This window comes from Rattus norvegicus, chromosome 11, assembly GCF_021556685.1.
Source record: "Rattus norvegicus strain SHRSP/BbbUtx chromosome 11, alternate assembly SHRSP_T2T, whole genome shotgun sequence".
Taxonomy (NCBI): Eukaryota; Metazoa; Chordata; class Mammalia; order Rodentia; family Muridae; genus Rattus; species Rattus norvegicus.
This window is the reverse complement of record NC_141544.1, coordinates 5,303,960-5,321,666: the sequence shown is the minus strand read 5'-3', so window position 1 is coordinate 5,321,666 and position 17,707 is coordinate 5,303,960.

Genomic DNA, 17,707 nt, shown 5'->3' with positions numbered 1-17,707 from the left:
TGAGATGTAAATATCATTTTTTTCTATCAGTTTGGTTTTCTGGTGGATTATGTTGATGGAATTCCGTATTGAAATATTCTTGCATTCCTGTTTTGAAGTCTCCTTGATCGTGATGGATGACCATTTTGATGTGTTCATGGGTTTGCTTTGCAATGATTTGATTGAATATTTTTTGTCAATATTCAAAAGGGAAATTGGTCTGAAGTTCACTTTCTTTATTGGGTCTTTGTGTGCTTTAGGTATAAGCATAACTGTGGCTTCATCGATGGAATTGGGTAGTGGTCCTCTGTTTGTATTTTGTGGAATATTTTGGACAATAGTGGTATTTGATTCTAGGAAGTGCGGATAGAATTTTCCACTAAAATCATCTGGTCCTGGGATCTTTTTCCAATTGGGAGCCTTTTAATAATTGTTTCTAATTTTTTCGGATTCATGGTACAATTTAGATATTTTTTCTGACCCTGACTTAACTTTGGTAACTGCTCCCTGTATAGAAAATTCATCATTTGATCCAGATTTTCTACTTTTCTTGAATATAAATTTCAGTAATACAGTATGATGATGTTTTGAATTTCTGCAGATTCTGTTGTTTTGTTTCCCTCTCATTTCTGATTTTGTTATTTGGATACTTTCTCTGTGCCCTTTTGTTATTCTAGCTCAGATTTGTATATCATGTTTATTTATCTTGGATCCAGCTCCTGGTTTTATTGATTCTTTGTAGAGTTCTTTTTGTTTCTCCTTAGTTGATTTCAGCCTTGAGTTTGATTATTTCGTGCCTTCTGCTCCTCTCGGGTAAATTTGCTTCTTTTTGTTTTTGAGCTTTTTTTTTATTTGTTGTCAAGTTGCTAATGTATGCTCTCTCCAGTTTCCCTTTGGATACTCTCAGAGCTTTCAGTTTTCCTCTTAGCTATACTATCATTGTGTCCCATAAGATTGAGTTTGTTGTGCATTACTTTTCCTTAAATTCTATAACATTTTTAATTTTTTCTTTAGTTCTTCCTCTACCAAGTTATCACTGAGTGAAATATTGTTCGACGTCCATGTGTATTTGGGCTTTCTGACATTTTTGTTGTTATTGTAGTCCAGCCTTAGGTCATGGCAGTGTGAGAAAGTGCAAGGGATTATTTCACTCTTTTGTATCTGTTGATGCCTCTTTTATGACCAACTGTATGATCAGTTTTGGAAAATGTGCCGTGAGTTCCTGAGAATAAGGTGTATTCTTTTGTTCAAGGATGAAATATTCTACAGATATTTCTTAAATCCAGTTGGTTCAAAATCTGTTAATTTCACTGTGTTCCGGTTTCCCATTCCATGATCTGGCCATTGCTGAGTGTGGGTTGTTGAAGTCTCCCACGACTATTTCGTTAGCCTGAGCTTTAATACAGTTTCCTTTATAAATTTAGGTGCCCTTGGATGTAGCGTATAGATATTAAGGATAGAGAATTGACCCTGGTCGAATTTTTTTCTTTGATGTAAATGAAGTGTCCTTCCTTATCTTTTTTTTTTTTGATAACTTTTGGTTGAGTTAGATACTGGAATGTTTGCTCCAGGATGTTTCTACAGACCATTGTCTTGGAAAATTGTTTTCCAGCCTTTCATTCTGAGACACTATCTGACTTTTTCACTGAGCAGTGTTTCCTTTACACAACAAAATTCTAGTTCTTCTTTATGTATGCGGTTTGTTAGTCTGTGTCTTTTTTATTGGAGAATTGGGCATTGATGCTAAGAGATATTAAGGAATTGTTATTGTGGTTTTCTGATATTATTTTTTGGTAGAGGTGGAATTATATTTGTATGACTCTTCTTTTGTGTTTGTTGCAAGAGGATTAATTTCTGGCTTTTTATGGGGTGTAGAACCCTCCTTGTGTTGGAGTTTCCCATCTATTATCTTTCATAGGGCAGGATTTGTGAAAATATACTGTGTAAATTTATCTTATCACAAAATATCTTGGTTTCTCCAGCTGCGCTGATTGAAAGTTTTGCAGGGTATAGTATGCTGCGCTGGCATTTATTTTCTCTTAGTGTTTTATAAAATCCACTCTGGATGTGACTTTCATCGTCTCTGGTGAGAAGTCTGGTGTAATACTTATAGGTATGCCTATATATGCTACATGATTTTTCCCTTAATGCCTTTAATATTCTTTCTTTTTTTTTGTGGATTTGGTGTTTGACTATTATGTGAAGGGAGAAATTTCTTTTTGTTCACATCTATTTGGAGAAATGTATAATATTTTTATTAGGGAAGTTTTCTCCTATAATTTTTGATGATATTTACTGGCCCTTCTTTATGGGAATCTTCGATGTCTTTTATACCCATTATCCTTTGGTTTTATCTTCTCATTGTGTCCTGGATTTGCTGGTTGTTTTCCATTAGGAGATTTTTGAGCTTTACATTTTCTTTGATGGTTGTGTAAATGTTTTCTACAGTATCTTTTGCCCCTGAGATTTTTATCTTTTATCTCTTGTATTATCTTTCTGATGCTTCTGTCTATGACTTCTGATTTCTTCTCTAGGTTTTCCACCTCCAGGGTTGTCTCTCTTCGTGCTTTCTTTATTGCTTCTGTTTCCACTTATTGATCCTAATTTTTTTTTAAATTCTTTCATCTGTTTGACTGTGTTTTCCTGTAATTCTTGAAGGAATTTATTGTTTCCCCTTTAAGGGCTTCTACTTTTTCCCCGTGTTGTCCTGTATTTCTTGAAGAGTTTTATTTGTTCCCTACTCAATGTCCTCTATCATCATCATGAAGAATGATTTTGAATCCACAACTTGCTTTCTCAGTTTGTTGGGATATCCAATATTTGCTTTCTTGGGATAAGGGAGCTCTGATTATGTGAAGTAGATTTGATTTCTGTTGCTTAGGTTTCTGTGCTTGACTCTTGTCATCAGGTTTTCTCTGTTGTTTCTTGGTCTTGCTGTCTCTGACAGTGGCTTCACCATCCTGTAAAACTCTTTGTCACCATTCCTATAGACTTCTTTTCTCCCACCAAGATGTGGGTACAGAGATATGTAGGACCAGATCAGCAATGGGTGCAGGTGGAAACAGGAAGTGTCCTGTCCAAGACTGCTCTTGTTTTCTGTGTCCTGAGGCCTCCAGCCTGGTTGCTTGGAGCAGAAGTGTTGGTTTCGCCTGTGTTATCAGTTGTGTTACTTTTCCTGGCCACTGGCTTCCATCTCTGGCACAGGTAGATACTGGAAAAATCCCCTCCCTTTCTCTCCCAAGGTTCCTGTATCCATAGGGCTCTAAGCAGCTTCCTCTCGGCACAGGAATGTGAGCAGAGGTAATGGTTTCCCCTAAGTTCTCAGATTTTTCCATGATTCTGGGAGTCCAGCTTTCTCCCCCTCCGATTTTGGGTACATTGAGCTATTGTAGTATGTCATTTCTGGGCGCAGCCAGAAACAGGAAGCTTGTATCTTCTTGATAGTATCATCCTAATAAATGGAAGTATCAGGATACGCATTGCCAGTATATGAAATATGTATTGAGGGGGTTGTCATGGGGAGGTGGATACAAATAGATACAAAATACACTTGAATAAGCTTGTTGTATTAAGATACATCCTGACTGGAATCTGTGGAGAATAATGGCAGAGTCTGTATTATATAATATGGATTATGAAATGGAGTGGAAAAATTCCTCTAATAAACATAATATAATTTTAAATTGAATCTTCTTCATCATTTATTTATATAACGCATTTTCACTAGGCATCTAGAATTTCATCAATTATGATACATTATTGATGCAAATAAGAAAAAAGAAACGAATCTTCCATAAACAGCCATTTTAGATTTTTTGTTGCATGTTAACCAGAACCATGGATAATTCAGAGAACATAGGGGAAATCATTACCTCTGCTCCCTTAATGTAAAGGGAGAGAAGGAACTTAGAGTGTTGTCAATCTTGTCCTCACAGGTACTTACTTATATAATGGGTACATGGTCTTTATTTTTAGTGAGCTGGGTTTTGGTGGGGGTAATCTGAGTTTGAATTTTGTAATTTTTTCCGTGTTTTATAACTTATTTTACTATTTCATTAATCTTTTATAAAGATTTATATTTTATTGTTTGTTTATTTTATTTATATTTCATTTCAGCATTTCTGCTGAGATTAGATCTCTCCAAAGTAAATGAACTAAAGAAACCGATTTTGATATTTTACTAACATACCAGATTACCGCAGAGAATGTGGCTATTTGATTATAGGAGAGCATTAATTATGCTTCCTTTGGTATAGAATATGAAGTTGAAACCAAAGCACATGTTAAATAATTCAAATAAGGTATTAACTATAAAGGTGAATCTTGTAATTGGATAGATTCACTATCATTATAATTAGACCTGATATGATGTAGAGAATTACAAAGAGTTAATATGTGACTATTTCAATACAAACACCTAATATACAGTGACTAATTTCAGTTTCATTGACCTTTTGTTTAGGTCACAATCCTTTAACGGCTGAGGTATTTTTTTTAGCCTCTTATGTGGAGTTCTCATGCACACTAAGTGTATTAACTCTATAGTATGCAGGAGAGTTCAGAAAGCTCATGGCTAAAGTATTACATCTAGATATTATAAGCATAGAAAAACTATTGTTCTAAAATAATTTTAATTAATTTGCTAATTAATTTTTCCATAAGTAAGAGTAAATCCGAGGAAGAGAGAGACTTCTTTGTATCTTACTTGAAAATAAGTGAAAGATAAAAAGAATACAGGTGGTCAATTTTTTAAACACCGTTTGACTTTTACTTCACTCTAGATTATTATCTGCTTCACCATAAATGGTATAGTCAAATCACCAGATAGAAATATACAGTATAAATGTAAATATGTGAATGTTCGGTAAGTGTTTGTGTCCTCAATGAAATAATACCAGGGAAAACACTATCATCCAAAGAGCCAAAACAGAAGGGTCTCCATGATGTGCATCATAAACATAAATTAAAGAGAAATCAGTTGCCAAAACAGTGAGCATAAAATGATGTAGAGACATAGACATCGACATAAGGGAGCTATATAATATTTTCAGCAGAGGTTGTGCTTGTTGGCTAAGCAGGGTTTTTTACAACACATATACAAATGTAATGAGTAGTGCATAAAATAGAAGAATGGGTAGCATTATAGCACTGTGGCTATAATGAACTAAATTAATTCCCACATAATCACTTTCCTCTAAAATAATCCAGGTACTAATTCTGAATTCATAGAAATACTCTCGGATAGTATTAGGAAATATTAAATTTGGGGATTGCATAAAGGTTCCCTTTCTAAGGATGGTTGTTTGCCAAGCTGAGCTTGAACTGCTGAGATCAATCCCTACATGAAAAAATCTAGCAATGGTTTCGATAAATCTGACCTACACGTGAGAAAGGATGATGATGCATCTTTGTTCAGAGGAGATACTCAAGCTTAGTTTGCCTTTCACAGTAAGGTAAGTTCTTGTCCCAACTTTATATTTATAACTGACTTAATTTCTAATCAACATACAGACACAAAAATTTTACCTATATGCTATTTTATTCCTCATGAGAATGTAGAATATTCAGGGTTATGTATCAGAAGGTAAGTTATTTTATTTCCATGGAGTTAAAGAATAATACATTCTTTTTCTGATTCCACATAATCAGAAATTAAAAATTGGCATAAAATATTGAGAAATAAATAAAAATGAATATTTGATACAAAAATAGTGGTGATCATTTCAGGACATATCAGAGCTAAGTTGCATGGTTAGATAGTTATGTCCCTTTTTCAATATGCTTTTATTTCCTTAGGAGTTATGGGGTTGTTTAACTGGTTTATCTGTTCCTGTTTTAACTTCAGTGCCTGGTATCTGTCTAGGAAATGTCCATTTTTAATCTGTAAGCGCACGAACACACACACACACACACACACACACACACACACAAACACACACACGGAGGTCAAAGGACAACTTGCGAGGGTCAGCTCTCTCCTTCCACCACGTGGGTCCTGGGTATCAAACTTAGGTTGTCAGGCATGGGACAAGCCTGGGTCAAGCATATTCAAACCATGATGATGCCTTTATCACTATAGGTTAGTTTTTGCTTCCTGGAATATACACAAGGACTCAGGATACAAGCTCTTGTCCCTACTGTCTTCTTTCACGATTTCAAGTTCAGTTCTTGCTTCTGCCTGGCTGTAAGGTGGCTGTGAGCTTTCTTTTGGCTCCTTCCAGGCAGAGTAATAGAGGAGAATCAATAACAGTTAATCAGTATATTCCACACATTACTGTATTAACATGGGTCTCCAGGGCAAGGTCCATTATTTCAGGGCAATAACCAGGCTAGCTTTTAATTGCTCCTAAGAATGTTTTTTAAAGATTTTCTTCTTATCAGCCTTGTATACAAAACAAGTTCCAGGCCAGCAAAAGATACGTTGTAAGATCTTGTCTCAAACATAATGCAACAAAATACAATAAATACAATAAAATATAATAAACACAAGAAAAATAAAATTTTATAGCTATGATCATAGAAAGATTATTTGTCCTCAACATTTATGCTTGCATGTCAGAACAGGATTCAATGTACAAGTGTCTTAACACTCTTCCAGGCAAGCCACACATCCAGGGAGGGGCTGATGTGAGCAGATCCACACTGAGTTGTAATATCCTAAATCTGAGCAGTTCACGCCATACTGAACGTGTTACCTTTCATCCTCTGTGGCTAAGACCTTGTATGAACAACCCAAGAAACCTAGTCTCTCCTGTTCTGTCTTCAACTCATTAAGTCTCTCAGAAACCACGTTAGGAATCCCAGTGTGTTTCATTACCATAACCCTTCTCTGCCTGAGGCATCTCATCTGTAAAATAAGAATAAAAAGCCTCTTTGTTTAACAAACACTTAATGTGGCTGAGATCCGGGAGCTGTCCCAGGTGCTGAACAAGGGTACAGCCAGACACAGGTTCAGTGCTCATGAGAGTTAAAAGCTGAGCTGGGAGAGATCCATAATTAATACGATCAAATATTAATATAATAAAGAACTTGGTGGTGGAAAAAGCTTGAAAGAAAGAAAAATAAAACAAGGAAAGAACAGAGAATCAAAACAGAAGGTACGGGTGTAGTAAAACTGGAAATCACGCCCACTGCAACAGGCAGGATGGCACATGTTCACTTCCGAAATAAATAACTCTAAAGTTCAGGTTCTGTGCTCAGAAGAAAACAAGTGTCTATTAAATATAAAACTTTTAAAAAGTTTTGTTTTTTCCCAGACAATGTCTAGTGGAATTGCTAACCAACTGGACTAATTGAAGAAATGTTAAAAGGGTGCCACATAGACAACATAGTAATTAAGAATGCAAACTGCTTTTACAGAAGATCTGAGTTTGGATTCAGGCTCCCTTGTCCTGTGACCCACAACCACTTGTTATTTCAGCTCCAGGGAATATACCGCCCCCTACTGGCTTTCTTGGATATCCTGCTCATATGTGTACACACACACACACACACACACACACACACACACACACACACACACACAGACACACGTTCACTCACAGAGATAATTAAAAATTAAAAAGTAGACTTTGAAAAAGAATGTTACAGAAGAATCATTTAAGGAGACAAAATAATGAGCCAGAAATTGACATTCATACACAGAAATCATGCATAACGGACAGAGTAATTAAAACAGCACTAAAATTAACATTTTCAGTCATGATTGCTCTGTAACATGAAATAATAGCAATATATGTTCACATCTGAAGTAAATATAAAATAGAAAGCAAGCTAGAGCAGACGGGAAGGAGTAATTAGAAATATAAGATTCCACGGGCTGCATATTAATGTAACTAAAGAAGTATTTAATTAGGGGTGAGTCTGGATTCTTTGACACATATTGTAAATACCAGGTGTCGTGGGAACACATAAAACAAGTGCTTTAATTTTTTTAATACATCTCGATGCTGAGGACCAGGGATACCAGAACATCTGCTGACATCCTGCTACTAGACAGAGTGGCCTCAACTTTACTGCCCATTCTTGGGAAGGTGAAAAAAAAAAGCCGGGTTATGTCTACTGGGTTTGAAGAACATGTGGACTATGACGAGTTGGTATCCAGACTGCCTGCAACATCTACAAAACACAGTACTGGAGAGAACAGTGAAAGACTCAAAGAAGATCACACTGTGCCTGGGCCTCCTTCTGCTGAGTCTTCTACTGACAAACTGGGACAGGTAATTCCCCCACACATTCCAGGTTCACATAAACCTTCCTCTCTTGCCATAGAGATCTCGGATCTTTTACTTTCCCAGGAGTTTCTGGAACCATCCAAATGTTTCCAAGGATCTATAGGTCATTCCACATTTGCCCAGGTGTCAAAAATCTTCCCCCAGATCCTGAAAAGAAATCACACATTCTCCTCTTCCAGAAGGAGTGTCTTTTTTTATTCCATCATTATTAAATTGGGTATTTCTTTTTTATATTTCAAAGTTTTTCCCGTTCCTGGTTTCCAGGCTAACATCTCCTAGCACCTCCCACTCCCCTTCCATAGGGGTGTTCCTCTCCTGATGCAACCCCACATTCTGCCCTTTCCCAACAATCCCATTCACTGGGGAGTTCAGTCTTTGCAGGACCAGAGACTTCCCCTTCCACTGGTGCAGGACTCCCCACTGCCGAGATGGTTCTTTTCTTCGTATGTGCACACGTGTGCTGATGAGCCCGCAAACCCTCTATTCCTCTGGGAGAACGTTGCCCTAGAGATATAACAGCCAGAAAATAGGCATCGAGGCCCTGGCAGCCTGAGAGTTCTGCAGAGGCTGACAGTCTCCACTGCCCCTTCTGTGACAATCAGTGTTGAATGTCTGGGAATTCTGAAGTGGCTTTTGTTGTATCGACTGACTTGTTAGCAGAAATGTGAGAGCCTCAGTAACCCACACAGAGGTGGCTCATATCTCACAGGTGACAGGCGGGGCACTTGTGCTTGCCCAGATGCCCTTTCATGGTGTGCATGTGTTTCTCTCCCTCTCCAAGGAGGCTTCGGTGCAGGGAAAAACCCCGTTATCTCTCTCTCCATAAAAGGATATTCAGCTCTGGTTTGAACGTCAAACCAACAGCCATGTGTGCCGTGGAACAGCAATGAGGACAGATTCCTTTACGTATGCAAATATATTCCGAGCGATACTTTGGATTTATAATTGTAAGATTATTACCAGCAGGTAATGAAGTTAAGATTTAAATATCGTGCTCCATTTAAATGGCAGGTAAGCTTTTGGCTGGATCAGGAATCAGCACATTGTTGGGTAAATACTAATCGGGCTGCGATGACATCTCGTAATTAGTTAGGGCTTGGGGGGGGGAAATAAGATTTTCTTTGCTACCTGCCATTTTAGCTCAAGGCAACTTTGAGGCTTCAGGGAGGACGCTCTCAGTCTCAGAAGGGTTTCCATTAGAAGGAGGAGATGGTTGAAGCAGTTCTCCCAGCTCCGGGTGAGAGTCTAATTCTAGACCTGGGTAATTAGATCAACAGTTAGATCTAACTGCAGACACACAATTGGATGCAGTTCAGGCTGATTAGCCACACAAAGCCATTAGGTGGATCAATGAAAAGTCAGCATTTCTCTTCCTGAGCAGAACAATCCGCACTGCAGCTGCACGTGGGTGGCTGCAGGCTCATGTCTCTACAGGTGTTCTCTGAGCCACCTGCAGGTATAGGATGGTATACAGACTTTATCCCAACCTACAGTGAAGAGGTGCTCATCCTGTCTCCGGGCTAGAAGGAACTGAAGTTCAGAGATGTCTTTGTTCAGGTCCACACAGCAAAGGGCAGGGCAGAGAGAGATTCACTCTCAGTATGTCTGACGCTTTAAGACATCCTCAGAGACACTGCTGCAAATCTCCACCCCCAACCATTGATCCCAAAGCAAGAGTGACCATCAAGATATCTAAGACTTGACTTCCACTGTGTACGGAGAAAAACTTCTGTACGAGGTGAGGTCTCTTCTAGGGTGCACAAGGAAAACCTTCCTCCATTCCCTCCCACTAGATCTGCGGTTGCGGGAGAGGGAGCAGGCAGGGTCCCCCCATCTTGACAGCTGCAAGGCTGTTTCAGGCTCTGTCCCCACCTTCCGGGTTTAGGGTGGGTTGGGGGTGGGGTTTGGAGAGCCCTGCCTGGACTATCTGAGATTGAAGAACACACGGAGGGGCTCCAGGGCACGTGCACCCTCTAGCGCCAGTCAGAGAGACGACATCTCCGTGAGATCTCACCTGGGAGACCTGCATCCACCTCTGACCTGGGCACAGCCTTATCCCTCCAATTTGAGAGGGAAACCTGCACTTTGTAGGTCCGTGAGCGCCTAATAGGGCTACAGGAAGAGCGTTTAGCTGCACAAGGTCTTGGATTTGGTCTTCAGCGCTACTTAAAGTACAAAACAGGGCATTTCGACCAACCCCTTTCTTTTTACATCAAAAACGGATAAATGGAGCCTAATTGCAGTTTCTATTTATGGATTTTATCTATCCATTTCCTCCCTTCTTTCTTTCCTTCTTTCTTTCCTTCTTTCTTTCTTTCTTTCTTTCCTTCTTTCTTTCTCTCTTTTTCTCTTTCTTTCTCTCTTTCTCTCTTTCTTTGTGTGTGTGTGTGAGAGATACGTATGTGTACTCATGTGTTTGAATGTGTATTGTGCAGACATGTGTGTATGTGTGATATGATGTCATAGATTTTCATTGCTTTCCTATCAGATTCTCCGCAGCAAGGTCTTTAAGTCAAAATCAGACTCATTGATATGACCAGTTAGTTCTGCTTGACACTTTCCTCCCTGGATTCCCTAACTCTGCCTTCCCAGGCTTTAATTATAGGCAACCTCCACACCCACCCCCTCTGACCTCTCCCCCACTTATATGGGTTTCTATGGGAGGGGAGTTGTACTAGGTCTTTGTGTTTCCATGGAATGTGCTTTAGTTGTGGATCCATCTCCCTGGCTTCTGTAGTGTATGTTGAATGCTCATATTTGACTGAGCGAGTGTTTTGAAATTGCAAAGGAAAGATACCTAAGCCATCTCAGGCCAGGGGGCCATGGCTCTTGGTGCATTTGGAATGTAGGTGGCGGTCCTCATCCTCTTCAGTGTCTCTGAGGCTGAAACTGTAACCTTTTCTTTTTCTTTTTCCTTCTTCTTTTTTTTTTAAATCAGTGTCTATTCATTATCCACAGTGCTGGGTTGCATCAAGACAACTTCCTTTAACCATGTCATGTGCTTTACCCTATCCGAACTTCCTGCTCACCCCCGTCCCCCAACCCCCTGCCTAGTCTCCTTCCTTCTCCAGGCCTTTGTTGCCTTCGTGACATATGGACATATTTGGTTTTTGTTTTTGTTTTTGGTTTTGGTTTTGGTTTTTTTGTTTGTTTGTTTTTTGTTTTTGGATCTGTTAAGAACCCATAAAGATTCAGTAAAGAATTACAGGACTCACAAATGAGACAAAAATCACAGTATTTGCTTCTCGGTGTCTGGTTGATTTTGCTTAATGCGGTGGACTCCAGTTTTCCTACCAAAGACTAAATTCAATCCCTTTTGTGGCTGGATAAAATTCCATTGTGTATGTGTACCAGGACTTATTCAATGGTCTGTTTATGGATGCTCAGGCAGATTCCACATCTTGGCTACTGAGTATAGTGCCACAGTAAGCATGGTGTGCAGGTGTCCTCTGATGTGTTGGCTCTGAGTCCTGTGGGCTCGGTGTCCAAATGCTCAGGCTGACTGCCTTTCACCGAGAGGGTCTGAGCCTAAGCTGTGTGCTCTCTCTTTGGATGGAGGCTTTGCCTGAGATGACTGTGTGTGTGTGTGTGTGTGTGTGTTCGGTGAATGACTGTGCAACCTTACATTGGGACTCTTCATGGAGTTTATGAAAGCTATAGCTGTGTTATTGAGCATTGGAGATAGATGTTTACAGCACCCCATCCCTCTATCCCTCCTTACCCCTCTGCTTCCTTCTGCTCCTTTTCCCTTCCCCTTCTTCCTCCACTCCCCCTTTCAAGACAGCGTCTCACTATATAGCCTAGCCTGGCCTTATGCTTGCAACGATTCCCCTGCCTCAGCCTTCCAAATAACAAGAAGTCCTTTCCTTGGAGGAAGAGAAAGACTTTCAGAGGTGCAGTTGTGGGCATGGGTTGCCAGGAGAGGAGTAGACACCAGACTGACTTTGTACAAGGAAACTAGGACCAATGCAGATAGCATTGGGGACAGTGAGGTTGTCCACTGTGCCCACTCCCTGTCCCCCGCACCAAGAACCAGAGCTCTGGCAAGTCATGTTTTCTAAGTCATCAAGTCATTTCAGTGGTAGATAGAACATGGAACAGGGATCCTTGGGAACATGTAAAGCAGAAATTATTACCTACAATTTCTAGTCTAGGAGAAGAAAGGACACCCAGGTTGTTTGTGTGTGTGTGTGTGTGTGTGTGTGTGTGTGTGTGTGTGTTCATGTGTTGGGTCATAGCAGGAAACAGGGTGGATAGCTGGATTTCAAGATTCTCTGAAATTTGAGTATTTTCCTGAGCTTCTGGGTAGAGATGTGGCTGTGTGGGTCTGTTTGGTATCTGATCTTTTAATTAGAGAAGGGCTTACATTGGGAGGGCCCATCCCAAGCAAAATGGACAAATACCACATGGATTCCCTCATTTTGGGGGCCCTAAAATTCTTTTAATATTTATTGTGCTCATAGGAAATGGGAGAAGCAGGTCTGGGGGAGGAAGGGGGTTGAATAGACCTTGCTGGATGCAGAGGAAGAGGTGTTGCTCCTCTGTCAGCCAGCAGACTGCCCAGGACAGCATCAAGTGAACAGGCAAACCATGTTGTCATCACTTGGGGGAACCATGGTGAATTAGGATGAAAATCGTCTCTCTTGTCCCAATCCAGATTCCCCAGGGCCTCTGGGCCATCTCAGACACTGATGCCTTTGTTAAGGCATCAATATCAAAGCTGAGAGATCCACATCAGAAACTAGTCACATTCCTCAGTTTCCCCTCTGGAAAAAACAGATCAATTACAGTCAGGACCAGCTTAGGCACCGCCTAGGTTCCAGCTGCCTTTCCAGCGCCACCAACAGCCTTGTTAGTGAAGGTGATCTGGCACTGATGAGTGAGCTGCATTCTTGGGTTATGGATATTCTAATACAATCAGTGTAGGAGACATCTGTTGCCGGACATAGCACTGTAGGCATGGCCATGCCTGGTTGGTTTCTATTAATATCATTCATAAATTACAGGCTTAAGTGGATGGAGGGGTGAAAAGGGTTTGTGGCTGTGGTACTACTTCCCTACTGGGGACTTGGCAGGACTTGGTCTACCCTGGATTTTCTCGAGGATCCTCCCGTTATGTCCTTTCCAATTAAGGTGTTAAATCAGAGAGAGAATGGGTCCAGGTGGTATCCCTGAGACCGTGGCTCAGACATCACGGAAATATCGTGTGATCAGGCTGAATTAGCACACACTCGATGTTCTCATGCTCTTCTTCAAGCCAGTGGCCTCTGCACTGAGCCCCGTGATTATTGATTAGAGAGTGAATGTAAGACTGAAAGGGGGTGGGGCTGCAGTATTGCCCTGTACAGGGCAGCCGGATGTCTTCCTGTTGGCATAGCCCACATCGGAATGAATGTGTCCCCAGACAGAGTGCCCAGGCCTGAGAATTTAAATTATGATCCTTGAATCCCTAAGGTAATGAGCCATCTCCCAGCCCCTGATGTTTTGTCTGATGAATCTGTAAGTTGCATGTTTAATGTGTAAGGTATGGGAACCATGAGGAATGGGAAACAGAGAGTGTTTGTCTCCTCTGCCCACCCTCTCTGCTCCCAGGGAGGTTGTGGCAATGGCAGGCTGCCCTCATCTTCTCAGTGAACTGGACTTCGTGGATGTTCTCAGGACCTTGGACAGGGCCAGAGACGCTGCTTTGTTCTGCATGATGTTTCTGACTCTTGAAGGTTCTGGATGAATTCCAGGTGTATGGATACTTTACCTCACAGAGAGGGAAATCAAGAGGCTCGATTGTTGCACCAGCATCTGGGGTCTGTGGGACCCGTGGGGAGGGCTCTGTCCTTTGTCAGCAGTGGTGGGGACACTGGATACTGCAGTCAGAGCCTGAGCATTCCTGTCCCACTCAGGGACCTCCATTCAGGTAAAGCTGGATCCCCTACTACACCACAGGGGGAAATCAGTGAGTTTATTACACAGAGAAGGTGACTGTCACTGTTTCTGATTTGAACATGGGCATTTAGGGAGTGCTTTATACACAATTCTGTGGCTTTTCAGGCACCATTGTTCAAAAGATATAATTTACAGCAAGGTTGAAGGACAAAGTGAAGTTTAAAAATTTGGTAAAATATAGTGATTGAATATACTTGTTTTTATTTAAATATTTTTTTTAGATTTATTTTGTTATTTTATAAGTACCTGCACCTATGTGCGTGTGCTATATGCATACGGTAACCTTAGATATCAGAAGAGGGTGTCTGATCCACTCGAACTGGACTCATGGATGGTTGTGAGCTGCCACGTGGGTGCTGGGAATGAAACTCGGGTCTTCTGCAAGAGTAGTCATTGCTCTTTAGGACTGACCCATCTCTCTAGCCCATCACTTGTTTCTCATATGTGATTTTCTTTTTGTAAATAAAGTTCCAAGATGGTCTTATGAGTTACATCGTTTGGGTCTAGGGATGAGAGTGGATTAGTAACAGCGTGAAACCAGAGGCCATACACTTCCTGACACTCAGTAAGGACAGTTTCAATTGTGTGCGTGTGCACGCATGTGCGCACATGCGTATTGTTTGCAGATTCCCTTGGAGGCCAGAAGAGGACCTCGGTGCCTGGTAGCTGATTTACAGGCAGGTGTAAGCTTCTTAAGTGGATCCTAAGAACAGAATTTGGGTTCCCTGCGATTTTGGAACATGCTCTTAACTGATGGGCTCTCTCTTCAGGCCCATGTGTTTCTCAGCCTCGACTGAGATATCTTTAGGAAAATGTGCACTATCTCTGCAGGCAGCCTTGGCTGGGTCGGATGTGTTGAAGTTTCTGGTGCTCAGCCATCAGGAGACAAAGGCTAGACCCCAGAAGGTAGCTTCTCTCCATTTTAGCGTCACCCTTAACTCTCCAGTTCCTCTATCCTGTCTTGTTCGAACCACAAGCACAATGCTGCTTCCTCCAGGACTCTGGAGGTGTGTTCTCGTCAGTTGAGCAAGGACGTGAGGCTATGAATAAAGGTCACCGTGATTCAGTGCCTATTCCTGTACTATTTATGAAATGATTTGGCTGAAATTAGTGCCGGGGCTGGTTCAGGTGTGTAAATTAGAGACAGGCTCAAAGTCTCTTGAGTTGGGCCTCTTTTATAACCTTAGAGGCCCTCTGGGGAGCACGTCACCAACCACACCACCTTTACCCCTGAAACGATGGCTGAACACAGGCTTTGGGGCCAAGATACTTCTGCAAGCTGTGAGACTGTGGAGTCAAACTGCTGTCCGTTCCTCAGCTTCCCAGCTTCTGTCACATGCAGCTCTTCAGCTTGACATCACAAACTGGAGGGGAAGAGATCTGGGAGCTCATTACTGTGGGTGTCTTGGAAAGTTTGGGGGCGAGTTCTGCATTAAGTAGTCCTCATTTGAATAATGAGCACATGCTATTTATTTTCTTGGAGAGCTGCTCTGAGGGAAGCAGATAGGCTTCTCCTGCAGGAAGCCTGGTGGCCCGTGTGCCCGCCGCCCATCACTTGGGGGAGGGAGGGGGAGGCAAGGGTGCTATTTTAAACTCTCTGTTATTGAAGGAAACACCCAAAACTGAAACATTGTGGGGCGATTGTCAGCTGTTTCTGTGAGAAAAGGCCTGGGATCAGCCAAAGTCTTCTCCAGTACTTTCAACACTGCTCTCTGCCGTGCATAGGAGATGGTCCAAAATATGCCCATCTCATCTCCCCAAACCATGTGTTCTTCTTCATCTGTTATGGGGCTGAGCAGAATAGTGGTGAACTTGGGATCATGTGGCCACCTTAGTGGTCATGAGGGGGACTCCACAGGAAGAGAGGTGTTCTCACACCAAACACCCAGATATGCCTGATCTTCCACTGGGTGTTTAAAAAGGACGGCATCTCTGCACCAAAAAGCAATGGTTCCTCTGTACATATGGATATTTAAATCTGATTGGGGCTCATGATCTAGTCTAGATAAAACAAGCATCCTACGTGCCTTTTCTCTGTGATTTTTTTTCAATTGGCTGCGCAGAGTGACTTCATCTCTCATGTGGTACAGGAAGAAACCAGCCAGATTCCTTCAGCTCTGTAATTAAATCACATACCTTCATGCCTTTGGCTGCACCCAGCAATCTTCCTTCCCGGAACTACTTGCCCATTAGTCTAGGCCAGAGTTCAGAGCCATAAACAAAAGTACAGAAGGCTCATGCCTGATTCTGTTGAGTGTGCGGCTCAAGAATTCACACATGCCAGCAACTAAAGGGTGCACACTGGAGCTGCTCACACTTAACATTATGATATTGAAGAGGATGAGAGAGGCTGTGCACACATGCCAATTTCATACTTCAGGGAGATAGATGTGGTTTTGGAGCCACGCAGACCCAATGTATGTTCTTCACATAAACATCAAGAGTCTTTAACCAAGACTTTAAAACAAGGGTGTAATTATCATATATGTGAAGAGACCCTGTGGGGGTTTGAATGTGCACTGCCCAAGAAATGGCACTATGAGGAGGTTGGCCTTCTTGGAGGAGGGGTCTCCCTGTGGGGGTGAGTTCTTGAAATCCTTCTCCCAGCCATGTGGGAGACAGTCTGCTCCTGGATTCTTTTAGATGAAGATGTAGAACTCTCAGCACCTTCTCCAGCACCATGTCTGTCTGCACACTGCCATGCCCTCTGCCTTGATGATAATGGACTGACCCTCTAAACCTGTAAGCCAGCCCTGATTACATGTTGTCCTTGGTCATGGTGTCTCTTCTCAAAAGTGGAAACCTAACTAAGATCCCAGACTGGATGGTTCATGGGATTGCTCAAATGTCCTTGGCACCATCACTCTTTTATCTTCTGCAATGGCCCAACCCAATCTCTCTCCAGTCCAGGGTGCTCCTCCAGTCTTGGTTCTCACAGGACTCCCCTATACAAGTCACTTTCCCTCAGAGTCTCCTAGTGTCTACAATACAACCAGCCATGGCATCCTCTTCATTGATAGAGTGAAGTCTATTCTCTAGGATGGTCACCAAGTCTCCCATGTGGTTTTGTAGAGTAGCAAAGCATCTCCAGGGACAGGGCACAGATTCTGGGGTTTAGAGAGACGGCTCAGCCACGAAGAGCACGTGTTACTCTTGCAGAGGACCCAGGTTCTATTCCCAGCATCCATATGATGGCTCACAGTTGAACTGTTGGCCAGTTTCAGGAGATCTAATGCCCTCTCTTGGCCTCTTCAGACATCAGGCAGGCACATGGTGCACACAGTTCCATGTAGCCAGAACATTCACACATTCGATAATGTAAACACATATGATTTTTAAAAGGTAAGAGCTTTGGGTTATGGGCATGGGTGATGCTGAGCCTGGATCCCAACAGCTCTCTTTTAAGGGGAGGAGGGACACCAGGAGTTTGGGACCCGGTGGCTGTAGGTGAGGGAGCACCATATGGTCATGTCAGTATAATGCCTCCTTGTTAGGAAGTGCTCATCTCAGGGCTCTGATGGTGCCCATGAGGCAGAGATCTCAGCACTGAGCTT